At 36.1% G+C, this 16647-nt stretch overlaps 1 non-coding gene across 1 annotated transcript; it reads right to left on the bottom strand.

Annotated features, from left to right (window-relative positions):
* Positions 1–16248: 16248 nt before the first annotated feature.
* Positions 16249–16404, bottom strand: LOC130868753 (U1 spliceosomal RNA). Its single transcript, XR_009056565.1, has one exon. It is a non-coding gene; the product is annotated as a U1 spliceosomal RNA (small nuclear RNA).
* Positions 16405–16647: the final 243 nt, after the last annotated feature.

The following is a 16647-nucleotide window of genomic DNA, read 5'->3' as shown; positions in this document are numbered from 1 at the left end:
AACTGACATATACCAAACATTATAATTACTAGATACAAAAAATACATACTTCTTAAGAGCACACAAAACAGTCTTTAAGACAATCATACATTCCAACATGTTCTACTTTCGTTTCTATTTCTGTGATAAAATACCCTGACAGAAGCAACATAGAGAAAGAGATGGTTTATTTCACTAACAATTCTAGGTCACATTCAATTTCAAAGAGGAAGTCAAGGTGACAGGAACAGGAAGCAGCTAGTCAATGTCTGGTGTGGGAAGTCCTTCTATATATGTGGTACTTTTATACGTTAATGAATAAAGCTGTTTTGGCCAATGGCTTAAAAGAATAGAACAAGGTGGGAAAACTAAACTCAATGCTGGGAGAAAGAAGGTGGAAGTGAGGAGAAACCATGTAGCTTCCACCAGGGACAGATGCCTCCACTGGAGCCCCCAAAAGTTTGCCAGTAGGCCACGACCTTGTGATGATGCACAGATTAATGAAGATGGGTTAATTTCATATATAAAAGCTAGCTAATAATAAGTGTAAACTATTGGCCAAACAGTATTGCAAATAATATAGTTTCTGAGTGTTTATTGTAGGTCCAGGTAGGACAGCAACCTCCACCAGTAGATTTCCATCTAAAAGCAGGGATAAATAAATGCAATCATACTGACTATTACTTTGGGCTAGTCTTTCTTCTCTCTTACACAGTTCAGGGCCCAATCTAGGCAATGGTTTCTACTAATGATTGTAGGCAAAGTTTTTCTGTCCTGTCAGCCCACTCCCAAATAACCACACAGAAACTTATTAATTATGAATGCTTGATCAATAGCTTAGACTTATTACTAACTAACTCTTACAACATAAATTAACCCATATTCCTGACCTACACTCTACCGGGTGGTAGTAACTTTTTTCAACACATCATGTTCTTCTCCTGTTTCCTCTGTGTCTGTCTAGTGAATCACCCTCTTCTTCCCACCATTCTCTAGGTCTGGCTCTCCCATATAACCTCTTCCTGCCTAGCTATTGTCCAGTTAGCCCTTTATTAAACCAAGCAGACGGTGCCTTGGCAAAGATACATCTACACAGTGTACAAAAAAATTTTTCCAAAACATATGATGGGCTCATAAACCCACCAGAACTAAATAATTTCTCATTAAAACTTTTTTCCAGGTAATTCTAGGTCGTGCCCAATTGACAGTTAAAATTAATCCACTCAGGACAGAAAGCAAACAAATTTAACAAATTTAAGATTAAAAATAATATAAATTTGTTTTCCAAATGCAATAATATACTCCAGAACCTGAATTTGATCCCCAACACAGAGGAAGAAAAGCAGAAGGGACAAGGAAAAGAAAATCCATAAAAATACTCTGAGATAAAAATAGAAGAGGAGGGTGGGTTGAAAAGGTGGATCAGTGGTTAAGAACATGGCTGTTCTTGCAGAGGACCTGAATTCAATTCCCAGGCACAACATGATGGCTCACTACCATCTTTAATACCAGTCCCATGGTATTTGATACCCTTTTGTGTCCTAGAGGGGCACTAGGCATGCACATGATGCACATATATAAATGTAGGCAAATCACTCACTAATATACATAAAATAACAAAATAAATCAAAAAGAAATTTACAAAACAACATAACTTGCCAAAATTTAGGGGATACACAAAATAAAGGATCACTGTTCTGATTGAAGACAAGAGACTCACACAAACAAAATGATCAAGATAGGAAATGGTTACTATGTCACATAAGTACACATATAATAATAGCTACAGAAATTCAGACAAAGGTTTGAGAAGCCTCTTCTTTCCTGAGGCTATGTGATGACTTGAATAATAATAGCCACTATAGCATCATGTATTAGAATACTTAGTAACTAGGAAGTGGTACTATTTCAAAGGATTAGAAGGATTGGGAGGTATCCCTTGTTGCAGGAACTGCATCACATAGGGTGGGCTTTGCTATTTCTCTTCTTGCTGCCTGTGGGTCAGGATGTACCTCTCAACCACTACTCCAGTGCTTGCTGAATGCCAATATGCTTTCCACCATAATGATAATGGACTGAATCTCTGAAATTGCTAATAAGTCCCCAATTAAATGTTTTCTTTATAAGAGTTGTTTAATCATGGTGTTTTTTCACAGCAACAGAACACTGACTAAGACAGGCTTTACAAGACTAGATGTTCCAAAGGTGTTCTTCAAGCTGTGCAATTTTGCTGCAATTAGAATCACAGTACTATGCATGTAGACAATAACTTATTGTTTCAAAATCCTGGGTGTAGTTAATTAATTTATTGTAGTGTTTTTTGATTATCAAAATCTGTAACTATATATGACCATATTAAGAAATACAATGGGAACAAAGTTTAGAGAAATTAAAGCACCTAACTACCATATGGTCTTAATTTCTAATTGAAATATGAAAATACAATTAGAACAATGTATAAAGAAATTAGAATATCTAAATATCATGGTTGATCTTAATTACTTAAGACCAGGAGTAATTAAATTTTACTTGTTTCTGATTCAAAAGTTCACAGAGATCCCTTGACTTTCAGAGGATTTCCCCCCATGGTATAAATTTTAACTGTACAAACATAAGTGTATTTGCCTTGAAAAATTGGTTCTCTCTTAGTACTGTTCAGCAATTCGGTTTCACTAACAAGCCGCATTCTAGTGTCTTTGTTTATAGAAAAAGCTACTTGTAATTTTAAATGAATGTGGTTTATTTATGCCGTAACATGATAACAAAAGTAATGGCCATATAGAAGCTGACCTGTTCTCTGTGCTGTTGTGACCTTCTAATTTTAAGGGAGCTTTTTTCTCTCTACATCTTTAATTCAACAAGCATTTACTGGTTAGTATGTGTGAAAGACTATAGTAGACATTCATAAAATAAAAACAAAAGGAGGGAAAGGTTTCTTAGATCATGTACATGAATAATTACAGTAGGGCAGCATTAACACCATAAAATGTCCAAGTGTCTTACTTGGCTTAAGACTCTTGCATACTTTCCTAGTCATACTGATCAGTGTTATTTCTCTCTTTGCCTTCCTTTTTATTAATTAAATTTTTAAATTATTTTGAGAATTTCATATATGAGTACCATCATTTCCACCCTGCCCTCTCATATTTCCAACTTCTCCTGTGTATTCCTCCTCTGATTCATGACCTCCACTTTATTATTCTTTTTTTTTATTTTGAGACAGGGTTTCTCTGTAGCTTTGGAGCCTGTCCTGGAACTAGCTCTTGTAGACCAGGCTGGCCTCGAACTCACAGAGAACCGCCTGCCTCAGCCTCCCGAGTGCTGGGATTAAAGGCGTGCGCCACCACCGCCCAGCTCTACTTTATTATTCTCTCTCTCTCTCTCTCTCTCTCTCTCTCTGTCTCTCTGAGTGTCTGTCTGTCTCTGTCTGTCTGTCTGTCTCTGTCTCTCTCTCTGTCTCTCTGTTTCTCTCTCTCTCTCTCTCTCACACACACACACACACACACACACACCTATCCTGCTGAATTCAGTTAGTGATTCTCATATGTGCATGTTTGTGGCCCAATGTTGTAATAAGAGCGGCGGGTCTGCGTCTCGGGCACCCGGCCGCCCGCATGGCTTATGCCCCAAAATAATTACACAGAAACTGTATTCTTTTAAACACTGCCTGGCCCATTAGTTCCGGCCTCTTATTGGCTAGCTCTTACATATTGATCTAACCCATTTCTAATATTCTGTGTAGTACCACGAGCTGGCTTACCAGGGAGGATCTTAACCTGCGTCTGTCTGGAGTGGGAGAATCATGGCGACTCCTGACTCGGCTTCTTTCTCCCAGCATTCTGTTCTGTTTACTCCGCCTACCTAATTTTCTGTCCTATTAAAGGGGCCAAGGCAGTTTCTTTATTACTTAACCAATGAAACAACAGATAGAAAGATGACCCACCTCCATCAGCCCAACTACTTGTGATTGGATAACCTAGCAGGAAGATTATTCCTGAAAATAAACAGACTTCCCTTCTTTTAACAGTCACTATCCATCTGCCTATAGCTAGTAATCTAGAGGTGGGGCCTTGTGAATTTTTTTCCGTATATGTTGGGATATCAATTGATGTGGTCATTATACAGGTCCTGTTTATGCAACCATACTGCTGAGATTTCATGCCTAGGAGAAACATGTCCTAGCTGGTGAATCTTCTTACTGTTACAATCTACCTCCATCCACGTTCTTCACTGAGACTTAAGTGTAGAGGCTGCACTGTAAATATATCATTTAGTACTGGGTTGTCTACAGTCATTTATTCTCTGTTTTATGAACAGTTGTAGATCTCTATAGTATCCTCCATCTGCTGCAAAAAGAAGCTTCTTTTGTGAGGGGTGAGAGCTATATTTATCTGTGTGTACAAGAAGAAAACTATACTGACTTAAAAAAATAGTAGTTTCTCTTCTAGGGTCTTTGACCTCTGAAGGCACAAGTAGTTGGCTGAGTTCACACTAGCAGGCTTGAATTTCCACCCATATGAGCATGCAAAGAGATAGCTGTTGGTTACTCCCAAAATAAAAGTGCCACAAATGCACCATTGGGGATATCTTTCCATGCAGGGTATTTCTGTAGTTCACAGTATTTTAGCTAGGTAAGACTATTGATTGCTTTTTTTATCCTGGCATATCGCCTTCTGAAACTACTACAGATAGTCCTCAAGTAGAAGCCTTTAATCTCAGTTTAAGGTCAATTCTTCCAAGTCCTGAATCTGAAGTATGTGATACCTGCAGCAATACAGTATTTTCTCCAAGTTCTGGGAGGTAACGAAGGACCTCATAGAAATGGAGTATATTGATTCAGGCGTTCTGTAGACATCACAGACCAACAACCCAAAGGGATTTTTCCCTTTACTGGCCTGGAGATTTCATTCTTGGGAAAGCATTATTAGCCTATGTGGCTGGCGTAGCTTCATTAAGTGTGTTTGTGAGGGTATGATAGTATTTTTAAGTACTTGTAAAATAATGTTTCCTTGTGTCTTTTCCTAACATTCTTAGAATTATTAATCTATATTCCTTCGATGAATTACCCTTCCTCCCCTCTTCCAGATAAAGTTCCCATCAATGTTTTCCCCATTCCAGATAAAAGTTCTCATTATTGCCTTCACAGCAACTTATTTTGGCATGTTTCCGCATTATCCTTTAGCTGTAATTATGTGAGTCTATGTTTGGGACTTCTATCCAGTTTAATTGATTTGCATGCATCTTCTTCAAGCATTGGCCTTCTCTTTACCCATATGCCCTAAATTTTAATTTTAGGGCCTTTGATAATGTTGTTTCTCATTTCTGTTGTCTTCGTTGCATCCATCAGCTAGCTACGTCCAATTATGCATAATGTTTCATCAGAAAAATTGTTCCTGGCCCCTTAGATTAAGTTTTCTTCCTGTGATATTCTCAGTGTGCCCTATATGTTTCCATTTGGGCTTTCATTTCAATTTTAATTGATTATCTGTGGAACTCCGTGAAGGTGAAATTACATCAGTACTTTTCACTAGTATGTTCCCCCTGGCAAGCTCAGTACCTAAGACATTAAAGTTTCTGAGCACCACATATTTAAGGAGAAAGGAGAGGAAGGTGGGAAAGTTGAAGATGGGAGGGAGACTGGGAGGAAGAGGGACAGGCATGCAGGTAGGAAGATGGGAGAGGAATTGAGGGAAAGAAAAAGGAAAGAAGGAAAATTGTTTATATATGTATAAGGAGTTTATGGGAGTCAAAAGAATTTGGAGGCTGGGGCTGGAGAGATGGCTCAGTGGTTAAGAGCATTGCCTGCTCTTCCAAAGGTCCTGAGTTCAATTCCCAGCAACCACATGGTGGCTCACAACCATCTGTAAAGAGGTCTGGCGCCCTCTTCTGGCCTTCAGGCATACACACAGACAGAATATTGTATACATAATAAATAAATAAATATTTTTTTAAAAAAAAAGAATTTGGAGGAATGTTCACACTTAAGGTTTCTCTCTTCATCAGTATTCCTAGTTTCTCTGTCACTCCCCTCCTGACTAAGAAAAGGTGTGTATGATTTTCAGGCCCAAGAAAATGCGCTAAATTCAGCCACTTTCTGAGGCTAGTACCTCTAGCATGAAAATGATAGTGATTTTAACAGATTATAGTATGTATGATTTTAGTAGAGGACTTCCTAAAGAAGCAATTCTATATGCATCTCAAACTCCTGGATATCCCCTCCTTTCATATTTACAAAAGCTCTTGTAGGCAGAAAATTCTTCACCTTTATTTTTGTGATGGAGGAAGTAGAAAAATAAACATCTAAATAAGACCTGTTAAGTCATTTATAAATGCACTACTTCATCAGTCTGCCCTCCATTCCAGCAGGTAATTATGAATTGCTTGAATAAAGTGATAGTCATCAGTCTTATGGAGATTAATGTAGTGAAAGTAACAGTTCCCTTCTGGTGTGGTTAATGCCTGCAGTCAGATGTTTCCATTTTTATTTTTTATTATGAAGAGAAGAGACAACACAAAATCAGTCATCTTAGAAGGTTTAATGGCAACCCAGTCACTTTTTGATATCAAACAGCAACTCCTCTTTCCATATTCAAAAGACTACTATAGCATTTTAAGTTGTCTTTTCATTCTTTTATTGTAATGCTATAATTTTAAGTTACTATAGTAGCCAGTTTGATTTGAGTGAAGGCTTCATTATTGTAATTTTAATTGTTTGGTTTTGTTTTCTAGTCTAGTTCCATTTCAGTTTAAAAGATAAAAAAAGATTATCTTTTACTATTCTCCAAATATCATGGAACACAAAGACAATTCAGACAGTGATTGTGTCTGACTATTTCCAAAAACATATGTTTACACATCAATACTCAATGTCTATTTTAGAAACATTAGACGTTGTACTAAAGCACATCATTGTTTGATATAATTAAGTATAAAAGTACCAGTAACAATTCTCCAACATGCCACTGAAAAATATATAGTGTACAACTATTTAGGCACTACATTACTATAAAAAAATATTTATTTTCAACTTTATATATTACCTTGAAAACATAACCATCATATTTAAATCATTAAAAATGCAAGAACTGAGAAAAAGACTCTTACAGTGAATTCATTTGATTTTATCATAGCATTCAATTAATGTAATTTAAATTACCCATGTCTGATTAACTTTTTTAAAGTTAGTTAGGGTTGTTATTGCTGTGATAAAATACCATGGCCAAAATCAATTTGGGGAGGAAAGGGTTTATTTCAGCTTTCAATTCCAAAATCACAGTGCACCACTATGGAACTTAAACATGGCAGCAAACAAGAATCAAGAACTGAGGCAGAGGCCATAGAGGAGTGTTGTTCACTGACTTTCTTGTTCACTTTGGTTTTTTGTTTTTTGGTTTTTTTTGTTTGTTTGTTTTTTTTGTATGCAGCCCAGGACTACCTGTCCAGGAGTGGCAACTCCAACTATAGGATGGTCCATCCCACATCAATTATTAATCAAGGCTTACCTATAGGCCAATCTTGTGGAAGTATTTTTTTAGTTATGGCTCTTATATAATGCCAGCCTGTGTCAAGCTGATATAAAACTAGCCAGAACAACAACTCTACTAATGCATGTCTTAATAATTCAAAATAATCAATTTGATTCCTGAAAAAAAAGACAAGTAAGTAACCCCATCCATTACACCATCTTGGACAGTTTGGAATCTGAACCCAGAGTTCACACAGAACTTCAGATAGAACTCGTAGAGCCAGTTCACCCTCCTGTTCATGTCAGTCACTCACTGATATCTAGCCTCTGGGATGTCAGCCACCCCACCCAGCATTACAACCCAAGCCTGCATGGAGCTTGAAATAGAACTCTAAGATATACAGAGCACATCTTCTACTCCACCTCCTCATGTATCAGTCATCCCAAATACTACGCCCACTTGGGACCACCTGAATACTGAACCAGAATAGTCTCAAGATTGAAAACTGATCATCATTCATCTGGTGCATACCCTAACAAGTTGGTATAACAGCAAAGATACAAACACTCACCCAACAAAAGTAAGACCAGATATTCATATACAGAAATACCAAAAACAAGCTAATTCCAGATACCTAGAACCCATCACAAAACCACAAATATCACGAAAAACAAAGATTACTGTCTCCTTCATTAACCAGCATCTCCATCATAATATTCCCCAAGAAAAGCAATATAAATGACTCATAAGACAGTACTTCAAAATAGCAATCATAAATATGTTTAAGAAGCTCAAAAAGAACACGAATAAACATCTGAATTAAGAACATGAAAACACAAGACAGTTGAATAAGATAATAAAAGCAATTTGGGATATGAAAATAGAATTTAATTAAGGGATAGAATCTAAAAAAAAATCTAAAATAGAACTCAAAAATATAAAACTCAGGAAGTCAAACAAAAAATCTCAGAAGGAAGTTTTACCAACTGCCTGGATCAAGTGAAAGTGAGAATTTCAAGGTATCAAAGACAAGGTAGGCAAAAAGAATCATTCAGTGAAAGAATATGTCAATCTGAGATGATAGTTTATATAAGTGTCTCCAAAATTTCTACCAAGGAACTTCTACAACTCAAACACCTTCAGTAATGTAACAGGACACAAGATTAACTTGAAAAAAATCAATAGCCCTCCTTTACACCACAAATGATAAATGGATTGAGAAAGAAATAAGAGAAACATCACACTTCACAATAGCCACAAATAGCATAATATATCTTGGAGTAACTGTAAACAAACAAGTGGAAGACCTGTATAACAAGAACTTTAAATCTTTGAAAAAAGAAATTGAAGAAGATACCAGAAAATAGAAAGATCTTTCATGTTCTTGTGTAGGGTGGAATAAACATAGTAAAAATAACAATCTTACTAAAAACAATCTACAGACTCAATGCAATCCCCATCAAAATCCCAACACAATTCTTCACAGACACAGAAAGAACAATACTCAAATTCATATGGAAAAGCAAAAAAAAAAAAAAAAAGCAAATAAAAACAGAATAGCCAAAACAATCCTGTACAATGATGGAACTTCTGGAGACATCACAATCCCTGACTTCAAACTCTTCTACAGAGCTATAGTACTGAAAACAGCCAGCTATTGGCATAAAAACAGAGAGGAGGACCAATGGAACCCAATCAAAGACCTGGATATCAATCCACACACCTATGAACACCTGATTTTTGACAAAGAAGCAAAAAATATCAAATGGAAAAATGAAAACATAATCAACAAATAGTGCTGGCATAACTGGATGTCAACATGTAGAAGAATGAAAATAGATCCATACCTATCACCATGCACAAAATTCAAGTTCAACTGGATCAAAAACCTCAACATAAAACCAACCACACTGAATCTCATAAAAGAGAAAGTGAGAAGCACCCTTGAACACATTGGCACAGGAGACCACTTCCTAAATAGAACCCTAGTAACACAGACATTGAGAGAAACAATTAATAAATGGGACCTCCTGAAACTGAGAAGCTTCTGTAAAACAAAGAGCATGGTCAACAAGACAAAATGGCAGCCTACAGAATAGGAAAAGATCTTTACCAACCCCATAACAGACAGAGGGCTGATCTCCAAAATATACAAAGAACTCAAAAAAATTGGTCATCAAAAGAACAAATAATCCAATAAATAAAGGTAGTTTATTGACAACTTTAATACGTCAAGATTTTCTCCTGGATTACAATCTAGGTAAGGAGCAAACAAATCCCAACCTGTGTAAACAATATGGTTTTATTCCCATTATTCAATCTATAAACTTCCATAAAAATTTGCAGAATCATTCAACATGTTTAGGAAATTTTTATTTAATATCATATCAACAATTCTTATCCACGGCCATATAATTTTGTAAGCTACTCCATGTGATATTTGATGACATGCGACAATTTAGTTTTTAGAATTGAAGTAATGCCTTTCTCTAGACTCTTGCCTTCAGTGCCACACTGATCCCCAGTAAGGCAAGTTATGGAAGGTTTATGGATCACATAATGTTCTTTTTGCATATTTTTTAGTTTAAAAAATTTACTATTTTACGTACCAACCCCAGTTCCCCTTCTATCCCCTTCTCTGCCACCTTCTCACTCCTCAGAGGGAGTAGGGCCTTCCTTGGGTAGTCAACAAGGTCGGAGATACCAAACATAAAAGAATATACCTTCTCTCAGCACCTCATTGAGCCTTCCTTAAAATTGACCCCATATTCAGTAACAAAGAAAACTTCAACAGATACAAAAATTTAGAATAAACCCCTGTATCTTATCGGATCACTATGGCCTAAAGTTCAAAATCAACATTATAATTATAGAAAAGCCTACAAACTCATGGTAATTAAAGAACACTCAGTTGAATCACACCTGGGTCAGGAAACAAAAAAGAAAGAAATTAAAGACTGTCTAAAATTCAACAAAAATGAAAGCACAGCATATTCAAACTTATGGGACACTATAAAAGCAGTGCTAAAAGGAAAGTTCATAGCACTAAGTAAAAGAAGGGCGGAGTCAGAGATGCCATGGATCCGCCCTTGGAGATAGACATGCTGGAACTTTGCTGGTAGGCCACCACCTGTGGTGATCCACAGATTAATAGAAATGGGTTAAATTAAGATGTAAGAGTTAGCCAATAAGAAGTTAGAGCTAGTGGGTGAATCAGTGATATAATTAATACAAAAAAGTAAAGAACATGGCGAAATTTCACACTAGTGACTAAGCAGTATGCCTGAAAGCTCTAGAACAAAAAGAATCAGACTGACCCTGGAGGAGCAGATGCCAGGAAATAATCTAATTGAGGACTGAAATCACTAAAATAAAAACAAAGTAAACAATACAAATAATCAATAAAACAAAGAGCTGGTTCTTCTAGAAAATCAGTAAGATAGACAAACCATTATACAAACTAAGCGAAGGGAGAGAGAATATCCAAATTACTAGAATCAAAAATGAAAAGGAGAACATAACAGCAGACACTAAGGAAATCCAGAGAATCGTTAGGTCACCTACTGTTCTTTAACTGAGCATTCACTGGTTACTCTGAGCAACAGCTTAAGTGAACAACAAAAAATGAAACTTTGCAATATCTTTCCTATCCTTTTCTTTGAAAAATGTAAGAAGGGACTCCCACTGTGTCAATGTTCTAAATTCTTCTCAGAACCCCCATTATACTATTGTTTGTCACAGTGGTTTGAATGAGAACATCCCCAATAGCCTAATAGATTTGAATGCTTAGCCACCAGAGAGTGGCTCTGTTTTGAAAGGCTTAGGAAGTATGGCCTTGTTGGAGGAAGTGTGTCACTGGGGGTGAGCTTTGAGGCTTTTGAAAGCCCAAGCCAGGCCTAGTGGCTCTCTCTTCCTACTGTCTACAGATCACAGTGGAGAATTTCAAGCTACTTCTCCAGCAACATGTCTTGTCTGCCTGTGCGCCATCAAGTCTTCATGCCAGGAAAATGGATTAAATCTCTGAAATCGTAAGCAAGCCCTAATCAAATGCATTCTTTTATGAGTTTCTGTGGTCATAGAATTACTTCACAGCAATAGAAAACTGACCAAGACATCTATCTCTGTCTATGATCCTAATAACTCTTAACAAATCTCTTACCGAATAGGCTAGTGCTACTTGGTATCCTCCTTGAACATCACATCTGAAAATTTTCTACAATTGTATTATGTCTGAAACTTAGAGGAAGTATTGATGGATCATAGCTAAAATGAAACTGAAGAGGGGTAGAAAGACAGCTCTGTAGGTAAAGGTGCTTGTCTGCAAGTCTGGTGACCTGAGTTTGATCATCAAAGCCCATGTGGTAGAAAGAATTGACTTTTCCATATGGATAAAGAAAAGAACTGATTTACAAGTTGTCCTCTCACCTTAATATATGACACAGTACATCAATTTTCAACCCACACATACACTCACAAACAATTCAAAATTTGAAAAAATAATAACTGAGCAAGATTGATATAAAGAATAATGAAGAAAAGTATGCATTTGAGAGAACTGAACAGTTTGCATAAAAGCTACCTGGCTTTTCAATTCCATATTTTACTAAGCAAATATCCATTCAACCTTGCCAGGCGATGGTGGCGCACGCCTTTAATCCCAGCACTTAGGAGGCAGAGGCAGGCGGATCTCTGTGAGTTCGAGACCAGCCTGGTCTACAAGAGCTAGTTCCAGGACAGGCTCCAAAACCCCAGAGAAACCCTGTCTCGAAAAACCAAAAAAAAAAAAAAAAAAAAAAAAAAAAAAAAAAAATCCATTCAACCTAAAATTATTTAAGGTTTATATTTGACATAGTCCCTAAATTACTAGTGGTTATATGATACCAATTGTGGAAATATGTAAATATTGTGTAAATACAAATCTACAAACCAAGCATATTTATTTGTAATAAGAGTCCCAATATAGTTAAAAATTCTGTGAAATCAAAGTGCCTTCATTTTTTCTACAAGCTTTAACTTTCACCAGTGACATTGATATGTATCTCAATATATGCATGCAATAATTAGGGGCATTTCATATTTGTAAATTCAAAGTTAACTGTATAATATGTATTCCAAGATAGCAGGCCAAAGAGACTATTTTTCCTAATTGACATTGAAAGAAATGATTAGCATGCTGCAGTACTTGTCTAACTCCTTTAGATTCATTAATTATTCAGGATTAATTCTGTGAAAATCCAGAGAATGCTTATGATGATGAGTTCTTAAGATATACAACTGTTCGAGGAGATAAGAACTGTTCATGAATTTATCATGTATTCAAATACACTATAAAGATCTTGGCTGCTATAAATGTCTTCTACTTTTTATATAATTACTAACTATTGGTGGTGAATGCACAATAACATTTGCCCATTAAAATCAGATTACAATTTTCTGAACTATTAAGATTTATTAACCTTGGACAAGGTTATATATAAACTACTTAAAGCCTTGTATTCGTGAATATATTTTATATACATTTGCCTCTTTCATATGAAATGCCTTATCTGAATATGCTAACAAGATTAATATGCCAACTCTATACCAGCTAGAATACGGACAGTTGAAGATACAGTCATCAAACTAGATAATTAGGAAGTATACTGTCTAGCAAGAGAGACTATTAAACAAACATCAATAAGGAATTGTGGTAATTACTACAAAAAAAGCAGGGGACTCATGAGACAATTTACATAGATCTAACCCAGCATCAAAAAGACAAATCCTATATGTTCTTTCTCACACATTTGGCCTACCTTCTAATTTTCATATGCTTGTATTTATGTCGGAACAAGTTTATATAGAGCTTAGAAAACTAGAAAACAGCAATGGAAGAGAAAACAATGACTTAAATGAGTATGGAAGTGTGGGGGGAGTCAAGCCAAACTAAGAATGTATGAAAATTCCAAGGAAATATGCTACTTTCTATACTATATATTTTTAAAAAATGTTACTGTACATAAAAGAGGCAAAGTATCCTGTTCTTAGACAAGGTAGAAAAGAACACTTGCTAGATACTTAGGAGGAACAGCATTAGGAATTTCTTTGCAACATATTCTCAATGCTTTAAAGTTTATGGTGAAGCTGCTGGAACCCTGGGGTTGGAGGAGTCTGAGAAAATCCTAGAAATGTAGATCTGGACAAACCTGGAAAAGAGACAAACATTAGAACCGGTAGTCAAATGGGTGATTCATCACATGCATTACAAAGAAGAAAGGAGCAACAAACATGGTGACATCTACTTATACAGAAAATGATAGTTAAAAAAAAAAAAAAAAAAAAAAAAAAAAAAAAAAAACACTAGGCAGGGGGAAAGACACACACCTGAGTGTTAACAGCTCTCAATGTTTCTGGTTACGGTGGATTATGAGCACTCTCTGACAACATATTTTGTGTATTCATGTAAATGCATGTGACTGATGAATATATATTGGTGTTGAAATAAGAAAGTAAAATACATAGTGAAATTATTTTTTTGTTTAGCCAATCTTAATTTTTTCCAGTCACTAAAAACACAGCTGAATGAGCACTAACAAACTTGGCTAGATAAGAGATGGAGAAATTGCTTCAGTAGTTAAGAGCACTTGCTGCTCTTACACAAAACAGGAGTTTGGTTCCCTGTACTCACATAGGGATCTGACACCCTCTTCTGGCCTCTTAGGGCACACACATACACACACACACACACGGGTGGGGGATACAGAGAGCAGATACACATGCATATACATAAATAAAATAAAATATTTTTTGAAAATCATACATATAAAGTTATTATGCAAATTAACTGAAGCATAATGCTTAAGGATACATGAAGGATTAAAAAATCTTTTGAAAATTGCATCTAACTTACTAATTTTTTAAATAAGAAATGATGTTGTATGTCATATACAGAACACACCCCCACCTGCCCCACAATATCATAAATTAAAATTGTAATCCTTAATGAAATTGTATTTGGAGATAGTGCTTTTATGAAGATAATTAATGTGAAATGATATCAAAAAGAGAGGGCTCTAAGGTAACAGGACTGGTCCCTATAGGAAAAGAAAGAGATAATGCATTTCTCAGATAGGAAAAGTCACATGAACATGACCACATGCAAACCAAAAAAAGGCCTAAGAAGACAGTCAGTGGTGGCACACATCTTTAATTAAAGCATTCAAAAAGCAGAGACAGGAAGATCTCTGTGAGTTCAAGGCCAGTGTGGTCTGCAGAGTGAGAGCCAAGACAACAAGGCTACACAGAGAAACCCAGCCACAAAAAAAAGAAAATAGGCCTAAAAAATAACTAAACCTACTGACCTGACATCTTAATCTTGGAAAATTCATTTCTATTTTGTTATGCTAGCCAAATAGACTTATATGCTTAGGATATTTATGTCCAACCAAATCTTCAAGTTGACCAACATGTTTTAAGTTGAAATACTTTCAAAGACTGTGTTGATGAAACGGCATATGATTTTTTTTTTCCCTTTTAAGACTAGCATTTGATTGGTGAGAGGGAGGTAAACACTCTACCTTGATCTGTGACAGTCTATTCAACAAAGGCGACTGCTATGGTTAATTTGACTAAACTATGGGATACTCATAAATTTGATAAAACATTAAGGTGTTACTGGATGAGATTAGCATTACATTAACACTGACGTCTTTTCTTGTCTTCTAGGACACATACATCTTCTTCTGTCTTTGACCTCAAACAAACTAGAATTTAACATCCTTTAGATGTAGTAATCTGGCCAATCTTCCAAGTTACACCAAAATTTTAGAGTAATGATCAGGCAATACAAGAATGAAATCCATGACCAAGGGAAGAAATCATAGTAGAACAAGGAACCATCAGAAAACTCTCATATAGAACTGAGATATGATTATTTTCAAAGTGCCCTTCTCTGCCTACCCACACTCACTTCAGCTGCACACAGATTCTGATGGCTCCTTGTTCTACTATGCTTCCTTGTCTTGGCCATAGATTCCATTTCTGTTGCCTAAATAAGGTACATTCATCCTAGACTTATTATAAAGAATTATATGCTGAGCCTGGGAAATATAAAGACATTTTAAAAGTAATTTGGGAGTGAGAGAGGGAGAAAGGGAGGGAGGAAGGGAGGGAGGGAAGGAGGGTTGACTCCATTAGAAAAGAACACATCCAAAAGAGAAGAAAGAAAGAAGGCAGAAAGGAAGGAGAAGAGAAAAGAATAAAGAGAGGAGAGTCATTGCATTAACCCCATAACCAAATAATTTATTATTGTGGTAGCAGTTTCCTCCAAAATTGAAAACCTTCCTTCTTGGATGGAACGCGTTAAGACACAAGATATACAGAGGGGTAAGGTAGCTAATAAGGGTTAGGGGCAAGAAGCAGATATTGCAAGAAAATGAAAATGGATTATTTTGTTATACAGGGATAAATGTAAAACTAGAATCGGAGGATTAAATGAAGAGGGGGATAGAAGGGCTGGGAATATGGAGAGGTATGGGTAACACTGAAGGACTTTTGAAAAGCAATATCAAAAATGTGCTACTGTAGAGGCTTCCTGGAATATATATGAATACAAAAGGAATTTACATGGAGTTACCATGTAATAGAGAAGACAATGCCCCAACTTTGTGGATTGTAGGCATCAAACTTGGGTCATCAGGCTTATACAGCAAGCACTTTAGTTACTGTGCCATCTCACTGACTTACCTTTCTTTTTTATTGATACCAAGATTTTATGTAAAACAGCAATGCAATTTTTAAAATTTTTAATTTTACTTTTCTCATGGGAGGGCATGAATACAGGCCCTCACTGCCATAAATCATGCAGTCAAGTTTCCCATATTTTGTGAAATCATAGGGGTAAGCACATCCAGACTACAATGGATAAGCCTCGCTCTGGGAAATAACCTCTGTGGTCATGTCAACCCAGCCAGGTAAGTATACAACTGTGCAATTTTTGAAGCTAGAATCTTTTTATATTTATATTTATTCTTACATGTCACATAATTTCTCATACTTGAGGAGTACTGTGTGATCTTTTGATACATATGCACATTATATAGTGATCTAATCATATTAATTAGTATACACAACACCTCAAACATGTATCTTTCTTTTGCAATGATAAAATTCAATGTCTTCTTGAAATGTACATTATGGATAGCTACACTCATCCAACAGGCTG

This window comes from Chionomys nivalis, chromosome X (genome assembly GCF_950005125.1).
Source record: "Chionomys nivalis chromosome X, mChiNiv1.1, whole genome shotgun sequence".
In the NCBI taxonomy this organism is placed as follows: Eukaryota; Metazoa; Chordata; class Mammalia; order Rodentia; family Cricetidae; genus Chionomys; species Chionomys nivalis.
The sequence above is the reverse complement of the archived record's forward strand: the minus strand, read 5'-3'. Positions and strand labels throughout refer to the sequence as shown.